Here is a 16180-nt window from a genome sequence, read left to right as displayed (position 1 = left end):
GGTGTGGGAGAGAGTAAGCCCAGGAAGACAGCTCCACCAGATAGCATAGGCAGAGAAGGAGCCACCCAAGAACCACCTGGAAAAGGAAAAAAGGGGAAAACTAGCCTGTCCTGGGTCCAGACAAAATCAAACATATGCATCATAAAGAATGGGATTTCCATACTGGATTGTTTGGGGGCTGTTTTGACAACTCAAGTGCTGTTGACCAGCAGGGTGCCAGTGGAAATTGTGGCACTGTTGGCAAAGCCAAAGGAAGAGGAGAGGGGGGAGGTGTGTTAAGTGGCAACGTGAGAGAAAGAAAAGGCAGGACTGTGAGGGTGAGCATAGGAACTTTAAATGTAGTGACCATAACTGGTACAGGAAGAGAGTTTGCTGATATGATGGGAAGAAGGAAGGTAGATATATTGTAGGTGAAGGAGACCAGGTGGAAGGGAAGCAAGACCAAGAGCATTGGAGGTGGATTCAAACTATCTACCATAGAGTAGATAGGAAGATAAACAGAGTAGGGGTAATCCTGAAGGAAGATTATGTGAATAGTGTTGTGGAAGTGACAAGAGTGTCAAGCAGGATCACAAGTTTGAAGCTGGAAATCCAAGGACTGATGATGAATGTTATCAGTGTATATACCCCACAGGTTGGATGGCATTTAGAAGAGAAAGAGGAATTCTGGAGTACGGTGGATGAAGTGGTAGGGAGGGATTGGTGATTGGAGCAAACTTTAATGGACATGTAGGTGAAGGGAACAGAAGTGATGAGGAGGTGTTGGGTGGGTGTGGTGTTAAGGACAGAAATGCAGAAGGACATGTGGTTGTGGATTTTGTGAAAAGGATGGAAATGGCTGTGGTGAACACATACTTTAAGAAGAGGGAGGGTAACAAAGAAGAGTGGAAAAAGGTGCACCAGATGCACTACATCATATTCAGAAGGTACGATCTGAAAGAGACTGGAGACTGCACGGGAGACTGTACACTCCCCTCCAAAAGTAATGAGCATGGCCTTTTATTTCTGCTGTAGACTGAAAACATTTGGGTTTGACATTAAAAAAATCAAAAGATTATATTACTATCTCATATGCTACTTTACTATTATTTTTTAATATTTATTCTATTTATCTATTTTATGAGGATCTTTTTCTCTTTTTTGCCTCGCATCCTTGCAGACAGCATGGACAGAATTTCGTTGTACGGGGAAAAATGTTTCTTTACTGTTCATATGACAATAAAACTTGAAAAAGATAAACATATCTTTTTTAATAAATTTGCAAAAATTTATTACAGTTTATTAAATTCTCTTTTTTTCTGTCAAGATGGGGTGCTGAGTGTACATTAATGAGAAATAGAACGAGCTTTTTGATTTTAGCAAATGGCTGCAATGAAACAAAGAGTGAAAAATTTAAAGGGGTCTGAATACTTTCCATACCCACTGGAGATAATGCATAAGCTGGAGTGGAATTGGCATCACACCCATTTAGAAGAGCTTCGTTTGGCTTGGAAAAATAGTTTGTTACCCTATAAAAAAAAGATGTCTGTTCATCACTAATTGAGGAAAATAGGAACAAGCCCAGGTTTTTTTCTTTTTTCTTTTCTTTCTCTAAACCATCACATACCATTTAGACCACAGTCCTGCAAGACTGCTCAAAGAAGTTCCACCATTAATTAATGGTTCAGTGTGATTAACAGGTCGACACTGGAGGTGAAGGGAGCGATCAAGAGTACTGTTGGGCTCGGTTGGCCTGTGGGACTTCGGAAGCAGGTGATGGGTATTAGCAGACCGAGTGCAAAGCGGCTCAGGTGGTGGCTGAAGCAAATACTTGGGTGTGGGAGGACTTCAGTGAGGCCATGGAAAAAGACTTTTTGTCTGCCTCAAAAAAATTCTGGCAAACTGTTAAGAGACTCAGAAGGGGAAAGCAGTGCTCTACCCACACTGTGAATGGTGCAGATGGGGCACTGCTGACTTCAACAGAGGATATACAGGGGTTGGACAATGAAACTGAAACACCTGTCATTTTAGTGTGGGAGGTTTCATGGCTAACTTGGACCAGCCTGGTGGCCAGTCTTCATTAAGTGCACATTGCACCAGTAAGAGCAGAGTGTGAAGGTTCACTTAGCAGGGTAAGAGCACAGTTTTGCTCAAAATATTGCAATGCACACAACATTATGGGTGACATACCAGAGTTCAAAAGAGGACAAATTGTTGGTGTACGTCTTGCTGGCGCATCTGTGACCAAGACAGCAAGTCTTTGTGATGTATCAAGAGTCACGGTATCCAGGGTAATGTCAGCATACCACCAAGAAGGACGAACCACATTCAGCAGGATTAACTGTGGACGCAAGAGGAAGCTGTCTGAAAGGGATGTTTGGGTGCTAACCCGGATTGTATCCAAAAAACATAAAACCACGGCTGCCCAAATCACGGCAGAATTAAATGTGCACCTCAACTCTCCTGTTTCCACCAAAACTGTCCGTCGGGAGCTCCACAGGGTCAATATACACGGCCGGGCTGCTATAGCCAAAACTTTGGTCACTCGTGCCAATGCCAAACGTCGGTTTCAATGGTGCAAGGAGCGCAAATCTTGGGCTGTGGACAATGTGAAACATGTATTTGTCATGTCCTGGGCCGTTGGCCCAGCGTTTTGTGTTAGTTTATTTCCTAGTGTTGTGATATGTCTGCGTCTCTGTCCTGAGTCTGTGCCTGTTCCCCGTGTTTAGTCAGTATGTTCCTTGGTTTGTCACTTCCTGTTTATTTTGACAGTCTGGTTTTCCTGTGCTTTGTGTTCAGCTTTGCTTCCCCTGTGTAATTAGTTTCATTTGCCTCACCTGTTGTTCCCTGCTGTTTCCTCTTGCCCTGATTACCCAGTGTGTACTTAAGCCCTCAGTTTTGTTTTGTTCTCTGTTGCGTCGTTGACGTTGTGTGTCCGTGTGTTCCTGTATTCCTGTGTTCTTGTGTTCCTGTGTTCCCTGTGTCTGCCCGTCGTCTCCCTTCCACGGTTTTTGTATTTGTTTTTTCCCCGTTGAAATAAATCCCTTTTATGTTACGCTGACTTCTGGAGTCCTTCGTGTCAGCCATTCCTCGTCCATTTCCTCCCCGGCCATGACAGAACGACGCAACCAAACTAAAGACCCTGCAAGCTCCGGCTGCTACAACGGCACTCGCCTGGCGCTGGGGGGACCAGCTTTTTTGAACGGTCCCCGGCGACGCCGCTCACCGCCCCCGCCTAAACCGCAGGTCTGCCGCGTGGGCGGACTGTTTTTGGCGCCGGCCGCTCCCTCACCTGTCACTCCGCTTGCTGGTCCCTCCTTTTCTCAGCAGTCGCCGCAGCCACGGAGGACGAGATACCGGAGGAAGCGGAGAGACGTTTTCCTGGAGCCGGCGCCCGGAATGACTCCAGAGGAGTCATTTTTCCGATTCCTGGGTCACAGGGGTCCTTGGCCTCCCACCACTTCCGCGTCACCACTGCCTGCTGCTGACGGAGGAAGACCAAGCTCCCGGCAGCATCAGAGAGAATCGCCGCGGGAGCAGAAAGAGCAACTTCAGCCCGTCATGTACTCTGCTGCTTCCTCCCTCTCAGAGGAGAGCAGGAAAATTCTGATCCGAAGAGTGGACCGATTATGCTTGGACTTGTTATCTGACCCGTGTAAGGAGGAACAGGAAGCCATCACCACCAGGCTTCAAGACCTGATTGCCAGTTTCCCTTGGCTGTTGGACTCCTTGCACGGGTTAGTGAAAGACTTTGTAATCACCACCCTTCACCTACAGCCAGCACCACAGACCACTGCTGCAGCCTCTCAGCCACTCCTGTCAGTTCCCTTAGCTTCTTCCCAGTGTTCCCAGTCAGCTGTAGCTCCAGCTCCCCCTCAGTCGCAGTGTTCCCAGTCAGCTGTAGCTCCAGCTCCCCCTCAGTCGCAGTGTTCCCAGTCAGCTGTAGCTCCAGCTCCCCCTCAGTCGCAGTGTTCCCAGTCAGCTGTAGCTCCAGCTCCCCCTCAGTCGCAGTCCCAGACCCCTCAGTTAGCTCCAGCTCCCTCTGCTCACCCTGCTCCAGCTCCCTTAGCTCCAGCTTCCCCTGCACCCGTACCTGTTCCGCGGGTGGGGGCAGCCACGGACGGGCTGACCTCTGCACCCGTACCTGTTCCGCGGGTGGGGGCAGCCACGGACGGGCTGACCTCTGCACCCGTACCTGTTCCGCGGGTGGGGGCAGCCACGGACGGGCTGACCTCTGCACCCGTACCTGTTCCGCGGGTGGGGGCAGCCAGGTCCAAGCCTTCGCATCGGTCTTCTGTGTTAGCTGCAGCAGCAGGGTCTCAGTCAGCTCTAGCTCCAGTCGCTCTCTCTCGCCTTCAGTCAGCTCTAGCTCCAGTCGCTCTCTGTCGCCTTCAGTCAGCTCTAGCTCCAGTCGCTCTCCCTCGGTTCCCCGTGTCAGCTGTTTTAGTGCCCTCTCAGTCAGCTCCCTCTCAGGCCCCAGTGTCAGCTAGCTCTCACCTCTCTGTTTCCACGCAGCCAGATCTCCCTAGCCCTCAGGCTGCTCCCACGCAGCCAGCAGCGCTGTCTCGCACTCAGTCTGCTCCAGCCCCTGTAGCTCTCCCTCGCACTCAGTCTGCTCCAGCCCCTGTAGCTCTCCCTCGCACTCAGTCTGCTCCAGCCCCTGTAGCTCTCCCTCGCACTCAGTCTGCTCCAGCCCCGGTAGCTCTCCCTCGCACTCAGTCTGCTCCAGCCCCTGTCGCTCTCCCTCGCACTCAGTCTGCTCCAGCCCCTGTCGCTCTCCCTCGCACTCAGTCTGCCCCAGCCCCTGTCGCTCCCCCTAGCACTCAGTCAGCCCCAGCTCCTGTCGCTCCCCCTAGCACTCAGTCAGCCCCAGCCCCTGTCGCTCCCTGTCCACTCCACTCTCAGTCAGTTCCAGTAGCTCTTCCTCGGTCCCCAGTGTCAGCTAGTTCCTGGCCTGCTTCCACGCAGCCAGTCGTCTCCCGGCCTGCTTCCACGCAGCCAGTCGTCTCCCGGCCTGCTTCCACGCAGCCAGTCGTCTCCCGGCCTGCTTCCACGCAGCCAGTCGTCTCCCGGCCTGCTTCCACGCAGTCCCCTGCACCTCGGCTAGTCCCCGAGCAGCCCCTGCTGCTCAATAAAGTAGCAGTGTGCCCTGTTCCGCGGTCCCAGCCTACGCATCCGGTGCCTCACTATGTAGGCCCCGTTCAGCCCATGGGCCCCGCTCAGTCCGAGCCGGTGGGGGTCTCCGCTCAGTCCGAGCGCCCCGCGCCAGAGGGCCCCGCTCAGTCCGAGCCGATGGGGGGCCCCGCTCAGTCCGAGCCGATGGGGGGCCCCACTCAGTCCGAGCCGATGGGGGTCTCCGCTCAGTCCGAGCGCTCCGCGCCAGCGGGCCCCGCTCAGTCCGAGCCGATGGGGGTCTCCGCTCAGTCCGAGCGCTCCGCGCCAGAGGGCCCCGCTCAGTCCGAGCCGATGGGGGGCCCCGCTCAGTCCGAGCCGATGGGGGTCTCCGCTCAGTCCGAGCCAGGGGGTCCCGCTCAGTCCGAGCCGATGGGGGTCTCCGCTCAGTCCGAGCGGTCCGAGCCAGGGGGTCCCGCTCAGTCCGAGCCGATGGGGGTCTCCGCTCAGTCCGAGCGCTCCGCGCCAGAGGGTCCCGCTCAGTCCGAGCCGATGGGGGTCTCCGCTCAGTCCGAGCGCTCCGCGCCAGAGGGTCCCGCTCAGTCCGAGCCGATGGGGGTCTCCGCTCAGTCCGAGCGCTCCGCGCCAGAGGGTCCCGCTCAGTCCGAGCGCTCCGCGCCAGAGGGTCCCGCTCAGTCCGAGCCGATGGGGGTCTCCGCTCAGTCCGAGCGCTCCGCGCCAGAGGGTCCCGCTCAGTCCGAGCCGATGGGGGTCTCCGCTCAGTCTGAGCCAGGGGGTCCCGCTCAGTCCGAGCACTCCGAGCCAGGGGGTCCCGCTCAGTCCGAGCGCTCCACGTCACCCGAGTGTTCCCCACCAGAGCCCGGGGTCGCCCTTCTCCGCCGCCGCATGCCCCGCGGTCGGCCTCCAGTGTCTGCTCCCCGTCGCCGCCGCCGCACGCCCCGCGGTCGGCCTCCAGTGACCCCTCCTCGTCGCCGCCACCGCTGGGAGCGCGGTCGGCCTCCAGTGACCCCTCCTCGTCGCCGCCGCATGCCGCGCGGTCGGCCTCCAGTGTCTTCTCCGCGTCTCCGCCGCCGCCGCCGCTGGAAGCACGGTCAGCCTCCGGTGCCTGCTCCCCGTCGCCGCCGCCGCTGGGAGCGTGGTCGGCCTCCAGTGACTCCTCCTCGTCGTCGCCGCCGCCGCTGGGAGCGCGGTCGGCCTCCAGTGATTCCTTCTCGTCCTCGTCGCCGCCGCCGCTGGGAGCGTGGTCGGCCTCCCTCGTTGGGATTTTGCTTTGTGGCCCCTTGGCCTCTGCGGCCTCCTGAACTGTGTGTTTTTTGTTTTTGGATTTCCCACTGACTCCCCTGAACTGTGGACTGTTTTTTCCCCTGCTGTTTTTTGTTTTGTCATAGCTCCTGGACTGTTCCTTGTTTCGACCCCCTGTTTTGGACTGTCTCCGGCCTTGTGCCGTCGCCTTTTGTTCTGGTCCTGTGTTTTTGTTTTCTTCCTGTACGGGTTTGATTTGTTTTGTTCACGCCCTGTGATTTCTGTTTTGCTCCCTGTCTTTGTTTTTGTTTCGGGCCCTCCCTCCTGGTCCCCCGCCTCCCGCCCTTGTCTGGTTTTGTTTTCTGGTTTTGGCCGTCGGGAGCCGGCCTTTGAGGGGGGGGTACTGTCATGTCCTGGGCCGTTGGCCCAGCGTTTTGTGTTAGTTTATTTCCTAGTGTTGTGATATGTCTGCGTCTCTGTCCTGAGTCTGTGCCTGTTCCCCGTGTTTAGTCAGTATGTTCCTTGGTTTGTCACTTCCTGTTTATTTTGACAGTCTGGTTTTCCTGTGCTTTGTGTTCAGCTTTGCTTCCCCTGTGTAATTAGTTTCATTTGCCTCACCTGTTGTTCCCTGCTGTTTCCTCTTGCCCTGATTACCCAGTGTGTACTTAAGCCCTCACTTTTGTTTTGTTCTCTGTTGCGTCGTTGACGTTGTGTGTCCGTGTGTTCCTGTATTCCTGTGTTCTTGTGTTCCTGTGTTCCCTGTGTCTGCCCGTCGTCTCCCTTCCACGGTTTTTGTATTTGTTTTTTCCCCGTTGAAATAAATCCCTTTTATGTTACGCTGACTTCTGGAGTCCTTCGTGTCAGCCATTCCTCGTCCATTTCCTCCCCGGCCATGACAGTATTGTTCTCTGATGAGTCCACCTTTACTGTTTTCCCCACATCCGGGAGAGTTACAGTGTGGAGAAGCCCCAAAGAAGCGTACCACCCAGACTGTTGCATGCCCAGAGTGAAGCATGGGGGTGGATCAGTGATGATTTGGGCTGTCATATCATGGCATTCCCTTGGCCCAATACTTGTGCTAGATGGGCGCGTCACTGCCAAGGACTACTGAACCATTCTGGAGGACCATGTGCATCCAATGGTTCAAACATTGTATCCTGAAGGCGGTGCCGTGTATCAGGATGACAATGCACCAATACACACAGCAAGACTGGTGAAAGATTGGTTTGATGAACATGAAAGTGAAGTTGAACATCTCCCATGGCCTGCACAGTCACCAGATCTAAATATGATTGAGCCACTTTGGGGTGTTTTGGAGGAGCGAGTCAGGAAACATTTTCCTCCATCAGCATCACGTCGTGACCTGGCCACTATCCTGCAAGAAGAATGGCTTAAAATCCCTCTGACCACTGTGCAGCATTTGTATATGTCATTCCCAAGACGAATTGACGCTGTATTGGCAGCAAAAGGAGGCCCTACACCATACTAATAAATTATTGTGGTCTAAAACCAGGTGTTTCAGTTTCATTGTCCAACCCCTGTAGTTGGGCAGTGGAAGGAATTATTTGAGGACCTCCTTAAGCCCACTGACACGTCTACTGTAGAGGAAGCAGAGTCTGTGGACGAGGGGGAATGACTCACTCATTGTTGGTGGCAAGGTTAGAAGACACTCATTTAGCCTGGAAAAATAGTTTGTTACTCTATAATTAAAAAAAACCTCCGTAAAGCTAGGACAGGTTTGTTTTTGGCACTGTAGCCAGGCTGACAAAGAGTCAGAGCTCTGTAGAGCCGAGTATTCCTTTCACTTTAACTAGCAGTGACGTCATGGATTTCTTTACAAATAAAATTTTATACATTAGAGAAAAAATTATTCATAACCATCTCAAAGATTTATCTTTATGTTCGGCTGCTTTCAGCACTGCTGATATTTGTTTAGACTCTTTTGCTCCAGTTGATCTTTCAGAGTTAACTTCAATAGTTACTTCCTCCAAACCAGCAACATGTTTATTAGATCCCATTCCTACTAGACTGTTCAAAGAAGTCTTTCCAATTATTGATGCTTCAATCTTAAAAATGATCAATCAGTCTTTATTAGTTGGCTATGTACCACAGGCCTTCAAGGTGGCTGTAATTAAACCGCTACTTAAAAAGCCATCACTTGACCCAGCTGTCTTAGCTAATTATAGGCCAATCTCCAACCTTTCTTTTCTCTCAAAGATTCTTGAAAGAGTAGTTGTAAAACAGCTGATCATCTGCAGAGGAACGGTTTATTTGAAGAGTTTCAGTCAGGTTTCAGAATTCATCACAGTACAGAAACAGCATTAGTGAAGGTTACAAATGATCTTCTTACAGCCTCTGACAGTGGACTCATCTCTGTTCTTTCCTGTTGGACCTCAGTGCAGCTTTGATACTGTTGACCATAACATTTTATTACAGAGATTAGAGCATACTATAGGTATTAAAGGTACTGCACTGCAGTGGTTTGAATCATATTTATCTAATAGACTCCAATTTCTTCATGTAAATGGGGATTCTTCTTCACACACTAAGGTTAATTATGGAGTTCCACAGGGTTCTGTGCTAGGACCAATTCTATTTACATTATACATGCTTCCCTTAGGCAGTATTGTTAGAAAGCACTGCATCAATTTTCATTGTTATGCAGATGATACTCAGCTTTACCTATCAATGAAGCCAGATGACGCACATCAATTAGTTAAACTGCAGGAATGTCTTAAAGACATTAAGGCCTGGATGACGTCTAATTTCCTTCTTCTAAATTCAGATAAAACTGAAATTCTTGTACTCGGCCCCACAAATCTTAGAAACATGGTGTCAAACCAGATACTTACTCTGGATGGCATTACTTTGGCCTCCATTAACACTGTGAGAAATCTTAGAGTCATTTTTGACCAGGATATGTCCTTCAATGCACATATTAAACAAATATGTAGGACTGCTTTTTTGCATTTGTGCAATATTTCTAAAATTAGAAACATCCTTTCTCAGAGTGATGCTGAAAAGCTAATTCATGCATTTATTACTTCTAGGGTGGACTATTGTAATTCATTATTATCAGGCTGTCCTAAAAGCTCCCTGAAAAGCCTTCAGCTGATCCAAAATGCTGCAGCTAGAGTACTGACAGGGACTAGAAAGAGAGAGCATATTTCTCCCATATTGGCTTCTCTTCATTGGCTCCCTGTTAAATCTAGAATAGAATTTAAAATCCTTCTCATCACCTACAAGGTCTTGAATAATCAGGCACCATCTTATCTCAAAGACCTTATAGTCCCATATCACCCCAACAGAGCACTTCGCTCTCAGACTGCTGGCTTACTTGTGGTTCCTCGGATACTTAAGAGTAGAATGGGAGGCAGAGCCTTCAGCTTTCAGGCCCCTCTTCTGTGGAACCAGCTTCCAGCTTGGATTCGGGAGACAGACACCCTCTCTATTTTTAAGATTAGGCTTAAAGCTTTCCTTTTTGATCAAGCCTATAGTTAGGGCTGGATCAGGTGACCCTGAACCATCCCTTAGTTATGCTGCTATAGGCCTAGGCTGCTGGGGGGGTTCCCATAATGCACTATTTCTTTTCATTCACCTTATTTACTTTGTTTATACTCCACTCTGCATTTAACCATTAATTGTTATTAATCTCTGGCTCTCTTCCACCGCATGTCTTTTCTCTCCCCTCAGCCCAACCGGTGGCGGCAGATGACTGCCCCTCCCTGAGCCTGGTTCTGCTGGAGGTTTCTTCCTGTTAAAAGGGAGTTTTTCCTTCCCACTGTCACCAAGTGCTGCTCATACAGATGCAGCCACCTAATGTTGCCGCATCCAGCCAGACGTCGGCCAGCTGAAGTCCAGCTCCCAGCTGGCCGACGTCCGGCTGTCGTCGGGCTGGAAGTCCCCCTCCTTCTCCTGGGCGTATCTACTTTCCAGCATGAACACACCCCTTTCCCTCAATTGTAGACTGTCACCAAAAGGTGGCGCCTTCTTAACAAAAACGTTGAGTTCTGTGATTCAAAAAAGTTTTGGTGAAGTAGCAAGTTTTGAAAACCTAAAATAGATGCCTAAAATTTTTGTCAGTATGACCTTTCACACATTTCCATTGCGAATCACCAAAAGATTCCTTTGTTTCACTTCATCTTTTAACTAAGTAAGTAAATAAATACAGTAGGTTAAAAAAGAAGCGGTGCTGCGCTGAGCCAACCCGGTCTCACGGCAGTTCGTGCAGTAGTCACGAAATTTAATCTATTGATTCGTGGCTCATGAACACGAATTCCCCCTTTTTTTCGTGTTACTCGGCACGACTTCTAACCTGCCTGAAATGCAGTGGGATAAAGTTCGTGCCTCTGAGCACGGCTTCTAAGCTGCAGTATAGTTTTTTTTTTTTGCCCCTGTCCCCCTTTTTTCCCCCCTTTTCTTTTGAACTGGAAGCTCAGAAGCTGAATTATGCCTTTAATTGCGATCCTTAACCGCCACTTTTCCTTTTGACATGAATTTCTCCTTGTTTCATTTAATGTGGGGTGCTGCTTATGGTTGTAACGATGACATTTGTGGGGCTTTTTAGGTCTAAATTTATATTTACGTGTTTATGGTTAGTGCTATATTCGGTGTCCAATTTTTTCTGTGAGTTCCGTGGTCTGAAGCCGTTTTTCCTCTGTGTTAAATCCATGAACCAACGATGAATAAATAAATGAACTACAGTACCCATCACCCCATCGGCCGTAACCATGGTCACGCGTATTCCCGTTGCTGTCCAGGTAAATTGCATTAGTTCACCCGCTTCGGATGTTATCAGGTAATTACTGACTTTATTAGCGGTTTTCAGGCCTGTAGATATGGGCCAGCAAGGGCCGTCTGCACCTCGTAGTCAGTCGAGAAGGTAGTTATCGTTCTAACGGAGGATCACTGACAGAGAAGGACTACAGACGAAGGACTACAGAAGCCATGCTCGCTGACTTCCGGCGGATGCTGCAGTGTTCAGGTAAGAGGATTTCAATGGACAGCGTTTATATAGTGATATTATTACGGCAGTGAGTTCAATAAGCACTTGAAATTAGATTAATGTGGTGTAAGAGAGCGCTGATATCCCAACTCTGAGATGCATTTGTAGAGATTATTGCGGGTTTTGCCGTCTTTGAGACGCTAGATTAAATTTTCTGTGCAAATGTTAGCGGATATCGTAGGAAAGCGTTCACTATTTAAACAATGTTATGACAGAAATATGAGCTTCTGGACTTACTAGTTAAGTAAAATGATTATTTTCAGCCACAGATTCCAAATAAATATCCTGATGAGCTTCAGTGCATCCATATTCAATATCTGCGAGTACAGTGCTTCATTTAATCTGCACTGAACTGACCCAGGGTTATCACAATGTAAAATAAAATGATACTGGTCTGAACACAGTTGCTGGATCAGGTGACCCTGAAGCCTCTCTTAGTTATGCTGCTATAGGCCTAGACTGCTGGGGAGGTTCCCGTGATTTCTTTATATTCACTGTAAACAAACCTTATATTAGCAAGTTTCTTATATTCACTATTTAAACAAAGAGCAGTCTGTTTATACTTCAGACTGCTGGCTTACTTGTGGTTCCTATGATACTTAAGAGTAGAATGGGATGCAGAGCCTTCAGCTCTTCTGTGGAAAGAGCCTTGAGGTGACTGTTGTGATTTGGCGCTATACACATAAAACTGAAAGTCTGGCTGCCTTTAATCCTCTGTGACAAACACGAGGATCCATGAAACCTGCCAGCACCTGAGAATGAGCTGAAACTTGCAGTGTATTACATTCCCATCATGGAGAAGCTTCCAGACTCTGGGAATCCTGTCAGTGAGCAGGGACTGATTCACTGTCCTCAGCTTTAAACAAACCCAGTCTCCATCTCAGGTTTTGACTCAGCCTGCTTTGGAGTCACTAATCTAGAAGCATCAGGCTACTTACTTTCAACACCATAATTTTGTTACTGATTCAGTTTATAAACCTGTTTAGTGCTGCAGCAACAATCAAACATTTCCACTTCATACATCATTGTAGTTTGTGTCTTTACTCTTTCAGTACTGAATTGGAAATCCAAAGGTGCTGCAAAGCTTCTTCTCCAACCCTCAAAGCCAAACTTCACCCATGAGAGCTGACAGCATGCAGTCATTTTGAGAAGTGACACTCTCATAAATAAAGGTGAGCAATGATACTTAATGTGTACTTTTTGGTTATCATGTTTAAAGGTTTGTCATTGCTCACAGTGGCCTTGTATTCATTAGGCATTTCCAGAATAGTATCCAGCAGTTTCTTGTGAGCTGAGCTGAATCATTTTTCTTTTAATACATGTTTAACATTCACTTGAGTATTACTTGTTGTACATAACTGTGGCTCTGAAACAAAGGCTCTCCTGAAGGAGAAGAAGAGAGCCTTTAGATCAGGAAATAAGGAGGAGCTGAGAGCTGTGCAGAAGGATCTCAGAAGGAAAATCAGGGATGGAAAAAACACCTACAGAAAGAAGATGGAGGACCAGCTACTGCAGAGCAACACCAGTGGAGTTTGGAGAAGCTTGAACTCAAGTTCAGGTCACAAACCAAGCCCTAAGGATTTAGGCGACTGTTGTAGGAGGAGTGGGTGAACAACTTGGACCACTAGAACTACCAGCATTTTCACACTACTCCTTTTTCTACCAAGCGCCTCCAAATGGCAGTTTACATCTCATCAGGCCACCTTTTGTTATGTACACGGGGCCAGTAGATCGGAATGTGTGTGGGATGGGTGTGGGGGTGGGGATGGGTTACCACTGATGACCCAGGGTCGCCAGGTGTATAAAAAGCCAGGTCACAACACATATTTCACCTTTAATAAGAACAAATTTGTAATTGAGATCCCAGATTTGGAAGAGATGTTTTGTGTTCTCCGTGCTTCAGGTTCACAGCAGATGGAAGGAAACTCAAACAGCCACTAATGTAGCCGTTGTGCTGACTGTAGACTGAGGGATCTCTTCAAATTGTTGTATTCCTCCTCTTCCTCGTCACCCACTGCTTCAGATCTTGCTGTCACCATCAGACTGCAGCAGTTATGTTATTTAGCCATGAAACATGTTGTCACCCTCCCTTGATTTTTTTCAGGCTTTTCAGAAAACACAAAAAACTGAACCGAATGTTGAAAATTTAATTTAGACAAAAATAAAATTTTAAAAATGTCTTTGACCATTTTTTTAGGAGGGTGACGATATATAACCTTGTTCAGCCTGTTTAGGAATGCACTGAGATCAATAACCTAATTTCCAACGCAGATCTGGAGAAACAGCAAAAACCAACGGGACCCTACACAGCCACAGATGATGCTCCATAGCTAGAAGTTCTAAACCATAAACACCAACCTGGGAAACTTGCTAAGTGTGACAGGTCCAACATAACCCCAGATACAGCCCAGCCACAGGGTGAACCAAATCTTTCAGATAATGACAACAGAGAACCAAACGCACCTCCCTCCTAAACTCACCAGCTGCACCAACCTGACATTTCTCCTCCCTGAGTTAAATAGATGAATGGAAGTTAAGTGGTTACAAACATAAAAACCACGGGTCCACAGACAGGATCAGTGAGCTGAAATCAACACAAAGCTACCTGAGAGGCTGTATTGAACTACTATATATAATTTAATCATTTGTCCTGACTGGATTCACCTCAGATGTTCTTTCTCCTTTTGGTAGATTTCTCCCACCTCTGTTTTGATGCCAAGAAGAAGAAGAAGCTGCTTCAGAGAAGTGGGCTTCATGGTCTCAGTGCACAGCAACATGTGTTTTCACTGCCACAATCAAAACATTGAATAAAATCTATGTATTGTTGTTTGGAAACGTGTCATATTACTGCATGCTAAGGTGTGTTATTAAAGAAAAAAATGAGTTCTATTTTTCTGCTTTGATGATATCCCAAGCTTTTGTTTCAAAACGTTTATTTTCCACTGGACAAAATATTTACTGTTGCACATTTATTTCTCATAGGGATTTTTTTTTTCTTTCCATATTTCAGTCTCTGGTTCTTGAGAGTCATGGCTCTGTCTGGTCTCTGACAGAGATCCTTAAAAATATTATTGGAAAGTACCTATTAATTTTACTTTCAAACAGCTTTATGTGAATGTTATCTTTTCATTTATAATTTTTAATATATTGATCACAGTGTAGTGTACCGTAGAGGCATCCAAAAATGATGAGACTGGGCTGCTTGTGTGTGATTTGGAAGGTTTGTGTCTGTCTGTGACTCTGCAGAGGTTAAAGCTGTGATCCAGTCTCAGTCTCTGACTGAAGGTTGCTGAGACTCTGATTAGATACACAATGTGAAGTTCACAATTCTCTAAACAAATAAAATGGTAATGACAAACATGAACAGCTGTACTTATTTCAGAGACATGAGTGTTTACAAACATAATATTTATTTTAAGGATTGGACTTCATAAAGCGCACTGATGTTAGAGTGTGTGTTCATATTTAAATCATTTTGTAGGCTGAAATTGTAACGGTGGACCTGAGATGGTCCAGAGAAAGTAAACACATGTTAATTGGAGTAATACCAACAACAGACTGAGACAGACAGCTGTGAAATGCGCACACAATGACGTCACCTCATTCACTGCTAGCTACACTGCTAGCTACATCGTATCATTCATGATCATCTATGTAAACAACGTTTAAAGAAGCCGCCACAGCTCTGCGGCTGTAACTGTTTCAAATCATATATTTTTGCTCGTTTGAACTCTGAGGATGTTTTTAAAACGGTCTTAAAAGGCTGTTTCTATGGTGGTTGTCACGGACGCCTCAGTAGCTTCTTAGGCTAACCTGGCGCGTCCGGTTCCTGCTGCTAGCTGTCTGCCGCAGGAAGGCTGCGTCCCATTTCAAGGAGCCGCCGCTCCGCCTTAACTGTGGCTCAAACACCACTTTATCCTTTAAGAAAAGGCCTTTTATAGCCACTGATGACACACACACACTAATGCACGTCACTGTCACAGTGTGACTTCACTAAAACCTCTAAAGTATTGTTTATAAAATGGAAAATGAACCGGGCAGGGCTCTGATGATGGGGGCTCTGCAGCTGACGTTTCACAATCCTGATTGACTCGCTGTACATTCATATAATTAATCAGAGCAGAGTTTAGACTGCACAGTGTGCTGCGCTCACTGTTACTGTGTCAGCTGCTGCCTTCATATATGTTTACTGCTGAGGTTTGATGAAGCAGGTGGAGGAGAGTCAAAGAAGTAAATATTAATCCACTTATTATGCAATTACTAACCCTAACCCTAGCTCAGCATACAATAACGACTGCCGGTATTATTAGTTTGGGAAGGAGTCATTTTGGTCGCAGTTTTGATTATAAAATAAAAGGGAAAATATAAACAAACAAAAAGCTTAACATTGTGAAGATTTGGAAGAACAATGTGACACTGATGAGAAGATTAGGCTTCCCAGGTCATTGCCAGGCCAAACCGGCTGGTGATCAGAATTATTTTAATTATTTTTTTACCCAGTTTCGCTGGCGGTGCAGCGCTCACAGCCTGTCCGAGGTCACGGGCTGAACTTCAAGCCCAGCCCGTCCCTCCAGACAATACTCACCGCTCCACTATAATGACCGCTTTACTCTCATCTTTCTATTGTTTTTAATGGACAGTTCCGCTTACAATTACAGTTCAATGATGTGAGGATCCCTGGTACAGTATACAGCGGGCTGCAAATGAATGCGCTTCCACTATTACTGCTCCTCCTGGTGGATAAACAAGACATTACCACCATTTTCCCCAAATGCTGCTTAGGGGCGTTCCCACCAGTGGCCGGAATTCCTACGTCATTAG

Source organism: Archocentrus centrarchus, chromosome 16, assembly GCF_007364275.1.
Source record: "Archocentrus centrarchus isolate MPI-CPG fArcCen1 chromosome 16, fArcCen1, whole genome shotgun sequence".
Taxonomy (NCBI): Eukaryota; Metazoa; Chordata; class Actinopteri; order Cichliformes; family Cichlidae; genus Archocentrus; species Archocentrus centrarchus.
Note: the sequence above shows the minus strand (reverse complement) of the source record.